Source organism: Notamacropus eugenii, chromosome 5 (assembly GCF_028372415.1).
Source record: "Notamacropus eugenii isolate mMacEug1 chromosome 5, mMacEug1.pri_v2, whole genome shotgun sequence".
NCBI classification, from domain to species: Eukaryota; Metazoa; Chordata; class Mammalia; order Diprotodontia; family Macropodidae; genus Notamacropus; species Notamacropus eugenii.
The window spans coordinates 419,253,771-419,266,878 of record NC_092876.1 but is presented as its reverse complement, the minus strand read 5'-3'; the positions used below and the strand labels follow the sequence as shown (position 1 = coordinate 419,266,878).

The 13,108-nt window shown below is 34.8% G+C and overlaps 1 long non-coding RNA gene across 1 annotated transcript in view; it reads left to right on the top strand.

Annotated features, from left to right (window-relative positions):
* LOC140507056 (uncharacterized) overlaps positions 1-13,108 on the top strand; it is a 72,960-nt gene that overhangs the window by 3,220 nt on the left and 56,632 nt on the right. The window lies entirely within an intron of this gene.

Below are 13,108 nucleotides of genomic sequence, written 5' to 3'. Positions count from 1 at the left end.
ACAATACTCAGTAGTAAATGATCATTGTAATCTAGTATTCGATACACCTCAAAATACAATTATGGGGGGGCCAGAACTCACTATTTGACAAAAATTGCTGAGAAAACTAAAGAAATTTGGTAGAACCTAAGTATAGGCATCATCTCACATCATATATCAAGGTAGGTGTATGGGTGTTATCATAAGCACATTAGGGCCACATGATAAATTCTACCTGTAAGATCTTTAGATAAAGGAAGAATATATGACTGAACAAGAGACAGAGGACATCATGGGAAGTAAAATGTATAATTCTGATTACATTAAAATAATGCATAAACAAAACCAGTGCAGCAATGATTAGAAGAAAAGCAAGAAGCTGGGGGGAGGGGAAATTTTGCAGCAAGTTTCTCTAATAAAGGCCCCACTTCTCATATATATATATGGGGAATTGAGCCAAATTTATAAAATTAAGAACCATTCCTCAACTGGTAAGTGGTCAAAGTTTTCAGAGGAACAAATTAAAGCTATCTATAGTCATATGAAAAATTTCTCTAAAACACTGCTGATTAGAGAAATACAGGTTAAAACAACTCTGAAGTACCAACTGGCTAACATGAGAAAAAAGGAAAATAACATGCTGGATGGGAAGTGGAAAAATAGGGACATTTATATACTTATGTAGAGTTGTCAACTGATCTAACCATTTTGGAGAACTACTTGGAACCATGACAAAAAGGTTATAAAACTGCATACCCTTGCGCTCAGAAATACCATTCTCAGGTCTGTATCCCAACGAGATGAAAGGAAAAGGACTTACATGTACAAAAATATTTATGGTAGTTCATTTTGTGGGGGCAAAGAAAAAGAAAGTCTTGAGGGGATGCCCATTAATTGGGGAATGATCAAATAAATTGCAACATATGATCGCAGTGGAATACTATTGTGCTATCAGAAATGAAGAGCAAGATGTTTTCAGAAAAACCTAGAAAGATTTACATAAATTAGTGAAAGTGAAGTGAGTGGAATGGAGAGAACATTGTATACAGTAACAGCAATATTGTAATGATGATTAACTGTGAATGACTTAGTTACTCTGATCAAGATAATGATCGAAATTCAGTTGCAGAATGTAGCAGATCATTTTAGTGCATGTGTGTGTATTATGTTTTGGTCTGTTATATGATTTCTTCCATTTAGCTCATCTACACAGCATAACTATAATGAAAACATATTCAATAGGAAAGTATGTGTAGATCCTATGTAGAATTAGATGCCATCTTGGGGAGAGAGGAGGGTGTGGGGGGGTAGGTAGGGGAGAAAAAAATCTAAGTTTTATGGTAGTGATTGTAGAACATTAAAAATAAAAAAAATATTAAAAAAAAGATAATGATCCAAGAAAGTTCTGAAAGATTCATGATAACAAACACTATCCACCTCCAGAGAGAGAACTGATGAAGGCTGAGTACAGATTGAAGTATAATTTTTTCACTTTATTTTTCTTGTTTTTTTCAACAATCCTAATATGGAAATATGTTTTTCATGATTTCACATTTATAATTGGTATCCTATTGCTTCTCTTCTCAATGAGTTGGGGAGGGCCTGGATGGAGGGAGAATATTCAGCACTCAAAAGTTTTTTTTTTTTAAGGTGTCTAAATAAATAAATAATGGGTTTATTTTTTGAAATTAATTTAAAAAAAGAAAGAAACTAGTTGTTCCACATCACCATTAGCTCTAATCACCTCAAAAGTTCTTGTGGATATTTCTGTAAAGTATAATAGCGTATGTCCATAATAAATTCTGAGACGTAAAGATAAGGTTAAATTATGTTCATCCACCCTCATTTTAGGAAGATAACGAAATGCATAGAAGCATTTCCATTAAAATGAATTCCTTAAAAAAAAAAGTTATCTCCTGTCCGTGGCTGTGAGAAGTGTGAGATTGCCTTGTCTTCTAATTTTTTAGGTTGTACATCCAGTTACAATGCAGTGTGGAATATGGCATAAAGTGTTGATCTAAGCCTAATTTCTGGTAGACTTTTTTTCTGCTTTTTTTCCAGCAGTTTTTTTTTAAACCAATTAAGGAGTTTTTTCTTAAGTAATTTATATTTTATCAAATGCTGGCTTATGGAAGCATTGTTTTTCATCCTTTCTTGTCTAATTTTTTTTCCACTGTTCTATCTCTATTTTTTTTTTTTAACCAGTATCAAATGGTTTTGATGATGGCTCCATTATAATGTAGTTAGAAGACTGGTAGTACTACTCTCCCTTCATCTCTACCTCTTTTCATTATTTCCTGTAATATGTTGGAAAAGATTTTCATGTATTCCCATTGCATATGATACTTGTTTGGTTTTAGATAGATGCTTTTTATGATATAGAAAAAAGATTGATCTGTGCCTATACTTTGTAAGCTTTTTAGCATAAAAGAATGCTGTGCTTTGTCAAGGGCTTTTCTCTGTATTTATGGAGACAATTGTATGATTTTGGACATTTTGATTTTTAAAATGATTAATTATATTGATTGTTTTTCTAATATTGAACTACACTTGGTCCTTGGTATATATTCCACTTGATCATAATGAATGATTTTTTTCCCCTTTTCCTTTCCTTTTCCTTTCTTTCTTTTTTTGAGGACCTTGTTCACAAACAATTCCTCAAACGAGTCGCTGTAACCTGTTTAACATGATTTTGTTTAAACTTTTTTGACAATATTCATTAATTGTATTGGCCTATAATTTTCCTTTTATGTTTTATCTTTCTCTGGTTTAGGTATTAGGGTTATATTTGTCTCATAAAATGATTCTGGTAGAGTGTTTTCTTTTTCAGTTTTTGAGAATAATTTGGGAAGTATAGGCATCAATTTCATAGAATTCTCCTGTGAATCCATGAGCGTTACATTTTTGGGGGAGTATTTCAGCTAGATCCATTTCTTTTTTGAGATGAGCTTATTTAAGATTCCTATTGGGCCTTTTAAAATTTTGGATATTTTATATTTTTGAAAGTATCTCCCTACTTCCTTTGCATTCTCAGTTTTGCTAGCATATAACTGCTCATAATATATTCTAGTTATTTTTTTATTTCTCCTGGCTTTGGTGTTTTTCACCTTGCTCATTTGTTATTTTATTGATTTGATTTCCTGCCCTCTTGCTATAAATCATGTTAGCTAAAGATTTGTCCATTTTATTAGCTCTTTTGAAGTCATCTTTTAGTTTTACTTATTTCTTTGGGATTGTTTTGGTTTCCAAATTATCTGTTTATTCTCTAACATTTAATATCTTTTCTTTTGTGCTTGAGGTTTGTTTATTTGTTGACTTCCTGATTTCTTAAATGTATATTCAGTTCATTAATCCTCTATAATTTCTTAGTATATATTTTTAGGAATATGATTTCTCCCTAAAGATTGCTTTATCTGAATTTCAGAAATTTTGGTATGTTGTTTTATCATCATAATTTTCTTTCAGTAATTATTAATGGTTTTTATTATTAGTTCTTAGACTCATTCAGCATTTAGGCTTTCATTGTTAAATCTCCATTTGGGTCTGTGTTGTTTTGTTTGAGATCTCTGAACCAATTAATATTTTTATTGAGCTATGGTCTGTAAAAGATGCATTTACCATTTTTTCCTTTTTATGTTTGTTTGCAGTATTTCTGTGCCCTAATACATGATCATGTTTGGAAAAAGTTTCATGTGATGTTGAGAAAAACACGTATTCTTGTGCAGTCCCACTTAGAGGATGCTATGAGTCCTTTGACTAGTTCTTCTGGCAGTTTTTTCAGTTTCATATTTTCCCTTTGGTTTTCCTTTTTGTTAGACATCAAAACTGAGAGAAGGATACTGAAGTCTCCTTTCACTATTGTGTTAATCTGAATGCTAAGGAATCAATCTGGTATTGATATTGGTTTGTTTATCGCTGCTCATTCAGGATAGTGGTTTCCTTGTTTTTCCTTTTATTTTTTGAATGTTTGTTTTTGTTATGTCTTATTGTAGCTCAGGTATTCTTTTCTTTATGATTTTGGATGCTTAAGTATCTGGAGTGCACAAATTTATTACTAATACAGAACTGACTTGTTATATATTATTCCTTTCAATAACATAGTTCACTTGTTTATTCTCTTATTTTTTGAATGTTTGTTTTTACTTTATCATATGGCATGGTTGCAACTCCTGATATTTTGCATTCATTTGGTCATAGTAAATTAATTTCCACATCCTCAATTTTATTTTGGTATATTTTTATTTTTGAAATGTGTTTCTTGTAAGCGGCAGTTTGTAGGGTTTTGTTTCCTTATCCAGTCTGTCCCTCATTTTCCTTTTATTGGATTGGTTAATCCATTCACATTTAAAATTATAAGAGGTGGTTTATATTTACTCCAACTTATCTAATATTTTTAAGTTATAATTTTTCCCTTCTCCTGCTATAGAAGAAACAGTTTTATGTTCCTTCAGTTGCTTTAGCTTATTCTTTTTAAAGAAGCTATTCCCACTAACTCTCACCTCCTATCCCGTGCTCCCATTTTTTTATTTACCCATTTCTCTTTGAGGTTTTGCTTGATATTTCCTTCTTTCCTGCTTTTATCTGGTTATTTACTTCTACCCCCCCACCCCTTTTTTATCTGTCACGTAGATTCTCCCTTTCTGTCCTTTCCTTCAACTAGTCTTGTTTGTTATTTGTTTAAATTTAATTTTTTGTACTGTTTTCTACAGTGGCTTTTTCTCATTCTCTTTTTTTCTCCAGCTTTTCTTTCTGTCTACTCTAGGCCCTCATTCTCTGGTTCCTGACCCTTGTAATTATCTAGGCCATCTCTTTTCTCTGTATTCTTCATGGAATCAAAACTTCCAAGATATTGATTTTGGGCTCTACCATTAAGCACTGGACGAAAATGAATAAGAGGCCCCCAGGTTTGGGGCTAGATTTTGTTGCAAATACGTAGGTATTGCGTCCTTGGCACTGGTAGCATGGTGCACAGTGGGAAAAGGGATGTTGAGTAAGCATAGGGTAAGTCAGCATCAGTTCGTGGCTTTTTTTAAACTTTGTTTTCCATTCTGGGTGTCCTAGACCATGTAGTTATTTTATATTTGGGAAAGAATTTCTGTTTTGGAGAGGTTTGAGAGGATGAGATGAGAGGAAATGTCTAGTCCTCCATCTTGTTCATCACAAGTTCAGAAGTCCTGAACTTGTTTTAAAAAATTGATAACTGCATGTTACTATAATTGGTTCCCTTCATATCCCTATGTGTTTTATTTTACACATCAAAAGACATCATTCTGAGATATCGTCCCATAGGTTTTGCTGGAATGCCAAAGGAGTCCATGACACAAAAAAGGTTAAGTTCTGCGCTGGATGGGGTACTTGCAAATTTAAATCTATGCCTCCTTCTGTCTTTAAAATGCTATGAACCTGTATGTTCATATCTTTAGGACACTCACTGCAGATCCCTTTAGGGACATCTTCTTGCTGAAATTTGAAGATTCCCACCACTAGATGGTAATGTTGCCTCATAAAGTGGCAGACTTCATGAGTAATGGTTGTTCCAGGAATAGGAGATTCCTGAAATCCTAGATACATCCATTCAATATGGAACTTTCCCCATTCTCTTAATAAAAGAAGGTAAAATTAAATATATTGTATATTATGTATACAGTAAAACATATTGTTGTTCAGTCATTCAGTCATGTCTTATAGTTTTCCATCTCCTTCTCTAGTGTGTCCCCATTTTACAGATGAGGAACTGAGTCAAATAGGGGTTAAATGACTTGCTCAGAGTCACACAGCTAGTAAGTGTCTGAGGATGGAGATGAACTCAGATCTTCATGACTCCAGGTCTGGTGCTCTTATCTACTGTACCACCTAGAATATACTATGTTATATTATATGTAATATAAAACATACTTAGGTTCTATTTATAATATAATTTACATGAAACATGTTTTACATATATTTATAATACATGTTTATGATATATACGAATACAATATATATGCTTCATATAGATTACATTATAAATAGATCCTAAGTATAAATAAACTTTTGGAACTGTAGCACAGACTCTGAAACTACTCTGTCAGCCCCCATTTGCATTGGCAAATCAGGTCTTTAAAACCCAACTGATATACTTCTCAAGGTTTTATGGATAGACCTCAGGAATTAAGAAGCAATTACCTGATCCTATATCTCACAAGACTCAATTAGTCAGTAAACATTTTAGACACTGCTAAGCACGGGGTGGGGTGGGGGGGTGCAAAAAGAGAAAAAAGACCAGTATTCTGCTTCCCCTTGATTATTAGTCAACTAGACAATTAGATTTTTAAAATGTGTATTTACTATATGGTTGGTGGGCACGAAACATTTCCCTAAAAGTATCTGATAGTCTCTCATCAGTGCATAAAAAGTCCAGGGGAAGAGGACTCAGAGAGTACATTTGGCAAAGGGGAAACTCACAGCTCTGGCATCCCTTTTGCTGGAATCCTCAGGATACTTTCTATGGTGCTGAATCGTATAGTCAACAAGATGGAAGACTAGATAATTTCTCCAATCCTCATAATCTCTCAAATCCCTCCAAAATAGAAATATATGCCAAAGAGAAAGCAATTTCAACAGTCTCCATAGTCTAGAACACCAAGAAACCAAACAATGTAAAAACTCCTTGAATTAACCCCTAATGTGCTCACTCAGTACCCCCTCCTCCACTGACTACCACAATTCCAACAGCAAGGAAACAGAAGTTGACCAACTCCATACCCCGTTCTTACCTCCTCCACTCATCCATTGCCACAGAGATCCAAACAGTAAGAGGCAGAAATTTCTTCTGGCTCTGATAACCTTGAAGTAATGTTCTGTGCTGAATAAGACTCATTGGAGTAGAGGAACAAAAGTTATGGGGCAGGGCGAGCAGGGTAATGGAAGCTAATAGAGCTTTTCTTGCCACCGAACATCCCCTCTTCCTACTGCTGAGGAGATCTAATCTCTATACTACAGAAATTTGCTCATGCAGTTATAGTAGCACTGTGATAGTTCTCGCCATTGGAGTAGAGAATTGAGCAATAGAGGGAACGAGATGTGTGTGTGAGGAGATCTAGGCCATGCCAATAAATCTTCTCACACAATCCAAACCACAGAAATAGAATAAGGGCCAAAAAATATACAAAAAATACAATAACATCTAGGTGGTACAGTGGATAGAGTACTGGGCATTGAGTTAGGAAGACTCATCTTCCTGAGTTCAAATCTGACCTCAGACACTTACTAGATGTGGGACCCTGGATAAGTCACTTCTTAACCCTGTCTATCTCTGTTTCCTCATTTGTAAAAAGAGCTGGAAAAGAAGTGGCAAATGCCTGCAGTGTCTTTGCAAAGAAGACTCCACAAAGAGCCAGACAGGACTGAATAGCAGCAAAAACAAATACATAACCAAGGACAAGAACAACTACCAAATAATAACACAAACCAGCCAGAAACATTTTTCTAAATTTACAAAAGTAACTGAACATGAAAGCAGGAGTTAAATGGAAAGAATGGTGGCAAAGGAGGCCTGAAACATCATATACTAAACTTCAAACACCAGGCCTACTGGTGAATCGGTGTGTGTGTGTGGGGGGTGTGTGTGTGTATGTGGGTGTGCGTGTGTAACTAAATTATAAAATAGACAAAAAGGGGGAATGGAGGAAGAAGATAAAGAGGAATATGTGATGTATGTGAAACAAGTGAAAGGCTAACTTCCCAAGAGGAAGAGAGCCTACAAGAGAAGGGACTAAGAGGCAAAGGGAGTAATTGAAAAGGGGGAAAAGAAAGAAGGAAGCTTTATTTTGGTGGTAGGATGGAGTGCCACTGATGAGTATTCCTGTGGGTAAAGAGATGTATAAAGGGAGATGAGAATCTTCCAAAGGCTATTTTTAAACAAATTTTTATTCATATTTCCTGTTTCTTACATCACCACAGTTATCCCAAGTATCCCTCTTTCTCCTCCCTCCCTTCACAGAAAATCATCCCATATGACAAACAGTTTTTTTAGAGAGAAAAAAACAAATCAACCCAAACTGATGGATATGTTTAAAAAATTGAAAACATATGCAATGTATAAAACCTCCCATCTCCATGAAGGGGTATCTTCTCATATCGCTTCATTTAAGTCATGTTCCATCTTTATAATTTTGTTACATTTACTTTTTATTTTTTAGTGTACTGTAGTTGTAATCATAGTTACTGTTTTCTTGGCTCTGCTTACTTTACTTTGCATCTTTCCATGTAGATCTTTCCATGCTTCTCTCTATTCATCACATACATAATTTCTTATAGCACAGTAATATTCTACTAAGTTCATGTATTACAATTTGTTTATCCAATTTTTAGCTATCATAAAAAGTGCTTCTATAAAGATTTTGGAGTATATGGAGACCTTCTTATCAATGGCTTCAAAGGATATAGTTCAAAGGATATGGACACAGCAATGTTGTTTTAACTTTATTTTAAATTTATGGAATAAAGCAAGCATTTCCATAACATAGTATAATAAAACAGATAATTGCACATGAAACTGCAAATCCACTAGACACAACTTGCTATTCCTTTCAAATATACAACAAAATTATCATGTCAATTTATTTTTTCTTCCTCCCCCACTCCAGAGATGACTACCATTACACCTAAATTTTATATGTATGTATATATGTATATGTATATATAACCACACAGAGTATACTATATAGTGTGTATGTACACACACACATATTTATGTGTGTGTGTATATATATAATATATATATACATATATATATATATAAATAGAAATTATTCTATACATCTATGTATTAGTCCTCTCTCCTGGATACAGATAGCATCTTTCTTCAAATGTCGATTATAGTCCCATGTGGTTCTTAAAACAATATTGCTGTTACTGTATGCAATGTTCTCTTGGGTCTGCTCATTTTACTCTTCATCATTTCATACAAGTCCTTCCATATTTTTCTAAAATCATTGAGCTCATCATTTCTTACAGCACAGTAGTATTCCATCACAATTGATGGGCATCCCTGCGATTTCTAGTTCTTTGCCACCACAAAGAGAGCTGCTATAAACATTTTAGAACACAGAGGTTCTTTTCCCTTTTCCCTAATTATCTTCAGAAATAGACTGATCAGTAGTATAGTTATCAATTGGGGAATGACTTATATTATTTTGGATTTGATAAAGTTCTTTACATATTTTAGATATGAGACTTTTACCTGATAAATTGTTTATAAAAAATGTTTTCCCCAATTTTTTGCTTTCCTTCTGATTTTGGCTACATTTGTTTTATTTGTTTAAATTTCATATAATCAAAATCCATTTTACACCTAACTTTGCTGTCTCTTGTTTATTCGTAAATTCTTCACCTTTCTGCAAGTCTGATAAGTAATACATCCCATGTTCTTCTAATTTTCTTGTAAAATTTCTCTTTATAGCTAGGTCTTATATCCATTTTGACCTTATCTTGGTAAATGGTAGAAATATAGTGGTCTCTGCCCAGTTACTTTTACTATTTTCCTTCTCAGCCTTTTTTCACCCTGTCCCTCTGTTACCTTATCTTCTCCCCTTACCCCTTATTCCTTATTTTACCCACCCCTCTAAACTCCCCCATTATTTATGATTATCTTATCTATTCACCCCACTCTCCTTATCTTGATCTATACACCCTTGTAAAAGTCCCTCCCAAATCCTACTCCCCCAGTTTTCTCACCTCTTTAGAAGTTCAGACAACTTCTAAACTTCTTCAGATGAGAGTAAGGTTCCAGTATTACTGGCCCTCTACCTGCACTTGTTTCTTCTATATTAATTCTTCCTTTCATGCCTGTTTTCATGAGATAATTTCTCCTTTAAACCTTTTCATACTCAGTTTTTTTTAGAATCATATACAACTCAGTCCCAACTTTTCTTTCAAACTACCTTGGTAATGATAACAGTTTTAAGAATACCATTAGTAATAATAATAACTAATAATTACAATATTGATAACATTTTCATATATTATAAGTAATTATTAAGTATAAGTATTGTCAGTGCCTTATAATTAGTCTTCAGTGATTTCCCTGTATTTCTTCTGGATCTTTTATATCAAATTTTCTATTGAGTCTTTTTGTTACAAATACTTGAAAGTCTTTCAGTTTGTTAAATGTCTATTTTTTTTAAATTCAGGATTATACTCAACTTTGCTGGACTAGCTATTCTTGGATGCAACCCCAGCTCCTTTACTCTTAGAAATATAATGTTCCAAGATCTGCAGTCTTTTAGTGTAGAAGCTGCTAGGTCTTATGAAATCCTAATTGTTTTTCTACACTATTTAAATTGTTTTTTTTCAACAAACTAAAGTTTTTTAGAACAAAGGCAGATGTTAGATTAAAAAAAGAAGAAAATGTAAAGTGTCTACTATCAGAAATAACTGACCTGAAAAACAAATCAAAGAAAGGAAATTTAGAAATCAGATTCCCTGAAAACCATGACTAAGCAAGAAATTTGAATATCATATTTCAAGAAATCATAAATGAAAAATACTTATCCCAGAACCAGAGAGCATATTGAAAACAGAAAGAATTCACAGGTTACCTCCTTAAAGAAATCCACAGTTTAAAACTTTTAGGAATGTCAGAGCCAAAATCAAGAATTTCCAGATCAAAGCAAGAGAGGAAAAAAAAAGAGTTCAAGTGCCAAGAATACATAGTCAGGATTATACAAGATTTAGAAGCAACTGCTATGAAGGGGGCAAAAATGTTAAGATCATGTGATTTAGAATGGGAAGGGATCCAGCCTCCGTCTTTTGTAGATAAGGAAACCAAGGATAAGAGAAGTTAAATTAATTGCCCACCATCTGTTAATACCTGTGCAAGATTATGAACTCAGGTCATTCTGACTCTAAGCCTACCACTCTCTCCACAGCACCACCATGCTGCCTCAAATATTAGAATACAGTATTCCAAATGGCAAAATTAAAAGGCTAACACCACAAATAACTTATCCTGCAAGACTGAGTATAATTTCTACAGAAAAAAGAAGGGGGTGAGGGAACCTTTAATAGAATAGAATATTATCAGGCATTCCTGTTTGAAAAGACCAAAGCAGAGTGGAAATTACAAAATGTAAATACAGAAGTTGAGAGAAACCTAGAAAGGTAAATTGTTATTGTTGTTGCTCAGTCATGCCTGACTCTTTGTGACCCCATGGATTTGTCCTTGGGTTTTTCTTGACAGAGGTACTGGAGTGGTTTGCTATTTCCTTCTCCAGTGTGTCCCAATTTTACAGATGAAGAACGGAGGTAATTAGGGGTCAAATGACTTGCCAAAGGTCATATACCTAGTAAATGTCTGATGCTGGAATCGAATTCTGGTCTTCATGACTTCAGGCCAGGCATTCTATCTGCTGTGTCACCTAGCTACCAGAAGGGTAAACACACTTGAGTAATTGGAAGGGGTTATATGATGATGAAGTACTTAAATTTCATTAGGTGGAGAGCTTATTGTTCAGTCATTTCAGTTGTGTTTGACTCTTTGTGACCCCATATGAAATTTTCTTGGTAAAGATACTGGAGGGGTTTGCCTTTTCCTTCTCCAGCTTACACTGCAGATTAGGAAACTGAGGCAAACAGGTTTAAGTGAGTTGCCCAGGGTCACACAGCTGGTAAGTGTCTGAAGCCAGATTTGAACTGCTTCAGGCCTGGTTGCCCAAGTGGAGAAAAGTCAATCCCAATCTCTTCAGGGCCTTGCAGTCATTTTGTCTTGTTTTAATAGTTTTAAAAGAGAAAAGAAATGAGAGGTAAAAAGCAATATAGTAAGGGAGAAATGAGGAAAAAGGAGGAATTAGACATTATTTCTCCTAATTAGTGAGGAAAAGAGTGTATCAATATCAAGGAAGGGGTTGGGGGATTGGAAATCACTTTTATGTTAACTGAACAAATGAATCAATCTCTGTCTCTGTCTCTCTGTTTCTCTCTCTCTCTCTGTCTCTGTCTCTCTCTCTCTGTCTCTCTCTGTCTCTCTTTGTCTCTCTTTGTCTCTGTCTCTCTCTGTCTTTGTCTCTTTCCCCATACACCCACATCCACATACAAACTCATGCAGAGTTTGGTATAGAAATTCCAACAAGGAAATTAGAAGAGGGAAGAGAGAAATTTAGAAAAAAAGATAGAAAAAAAGAACAAATGAAAAATAAATTATAAGAGACTATTTTATCCAGTTATATGCAAACAAAACTGAAATGAATGAATATTTACAAAAATACAAACCACACAGATTCTCAGATCGATAAATATAGAATTTAAATAGAATAAGCTCAGAAAAAGAAAATAAGCCATAAATGAATTCTCTTGGTGGGAGGTAGGGTGGAGAAGGAACCCAGGATTAGATTGATTTATAGGTAAATTCTATCATACATTCAAAGAACAATGTATTTCAATATTGCATAAAGAATTTGACAGAATGCTGGGTCTGGGCTTCCCGTAAGATATAATTCAAGGAAGAGGGCAGCTGAACTCTCTCAACATTCCCCTCCAAACAACTTTAAAATGATGCCTAAAATAAAATTTTGGAGTGGGAGAGCCAAGAAAAGGTGGTCTGCAGGAACTTTTCTTAGGAGGTTTACAGGAGAAGCTTGTGGCACTGAGGTATAAGCTTATCCAGAGCCCAAACGCAAGGTGGCAGCAGCAGCACCTTTAGGAACTCTCAGTCCAGAGATGGTAAGGTGTCAGGTAAAGTGATCAGAATGAGATTACAGGGGGCACTTTGTTGGCGCTGGGTAGAGCTGGTACTAATTGACAACTCTGTTGTACATATGCAATTCTGAGTTGCAGTTCCAGGGTAGAGAGGAGTGCTGGGGTTAGTCACAAGGGAGCAGAGACTCTGGTCACAGTTCCAAGGTAAAGAAAACACTAGCTGCTATGGGGACCAGAGGTCATTCCTGGGTAAGACTGGATCTCAGACCAGGAGAGCAATGATCACGCTTCTTTCCAGGTCATACCACCTTGGAAACACCAAAAACTTGTAGACCTCCAGAACTAGCTCTGAAAATAGCAGGAAGAAAAAGTCTGAAGCTTGGTATAGTGCCTCCCTACCCTTAGGTGGGCAGAGCCCAATTTTAACATAAAGTTAAAAGTTGAGAAATAGGCT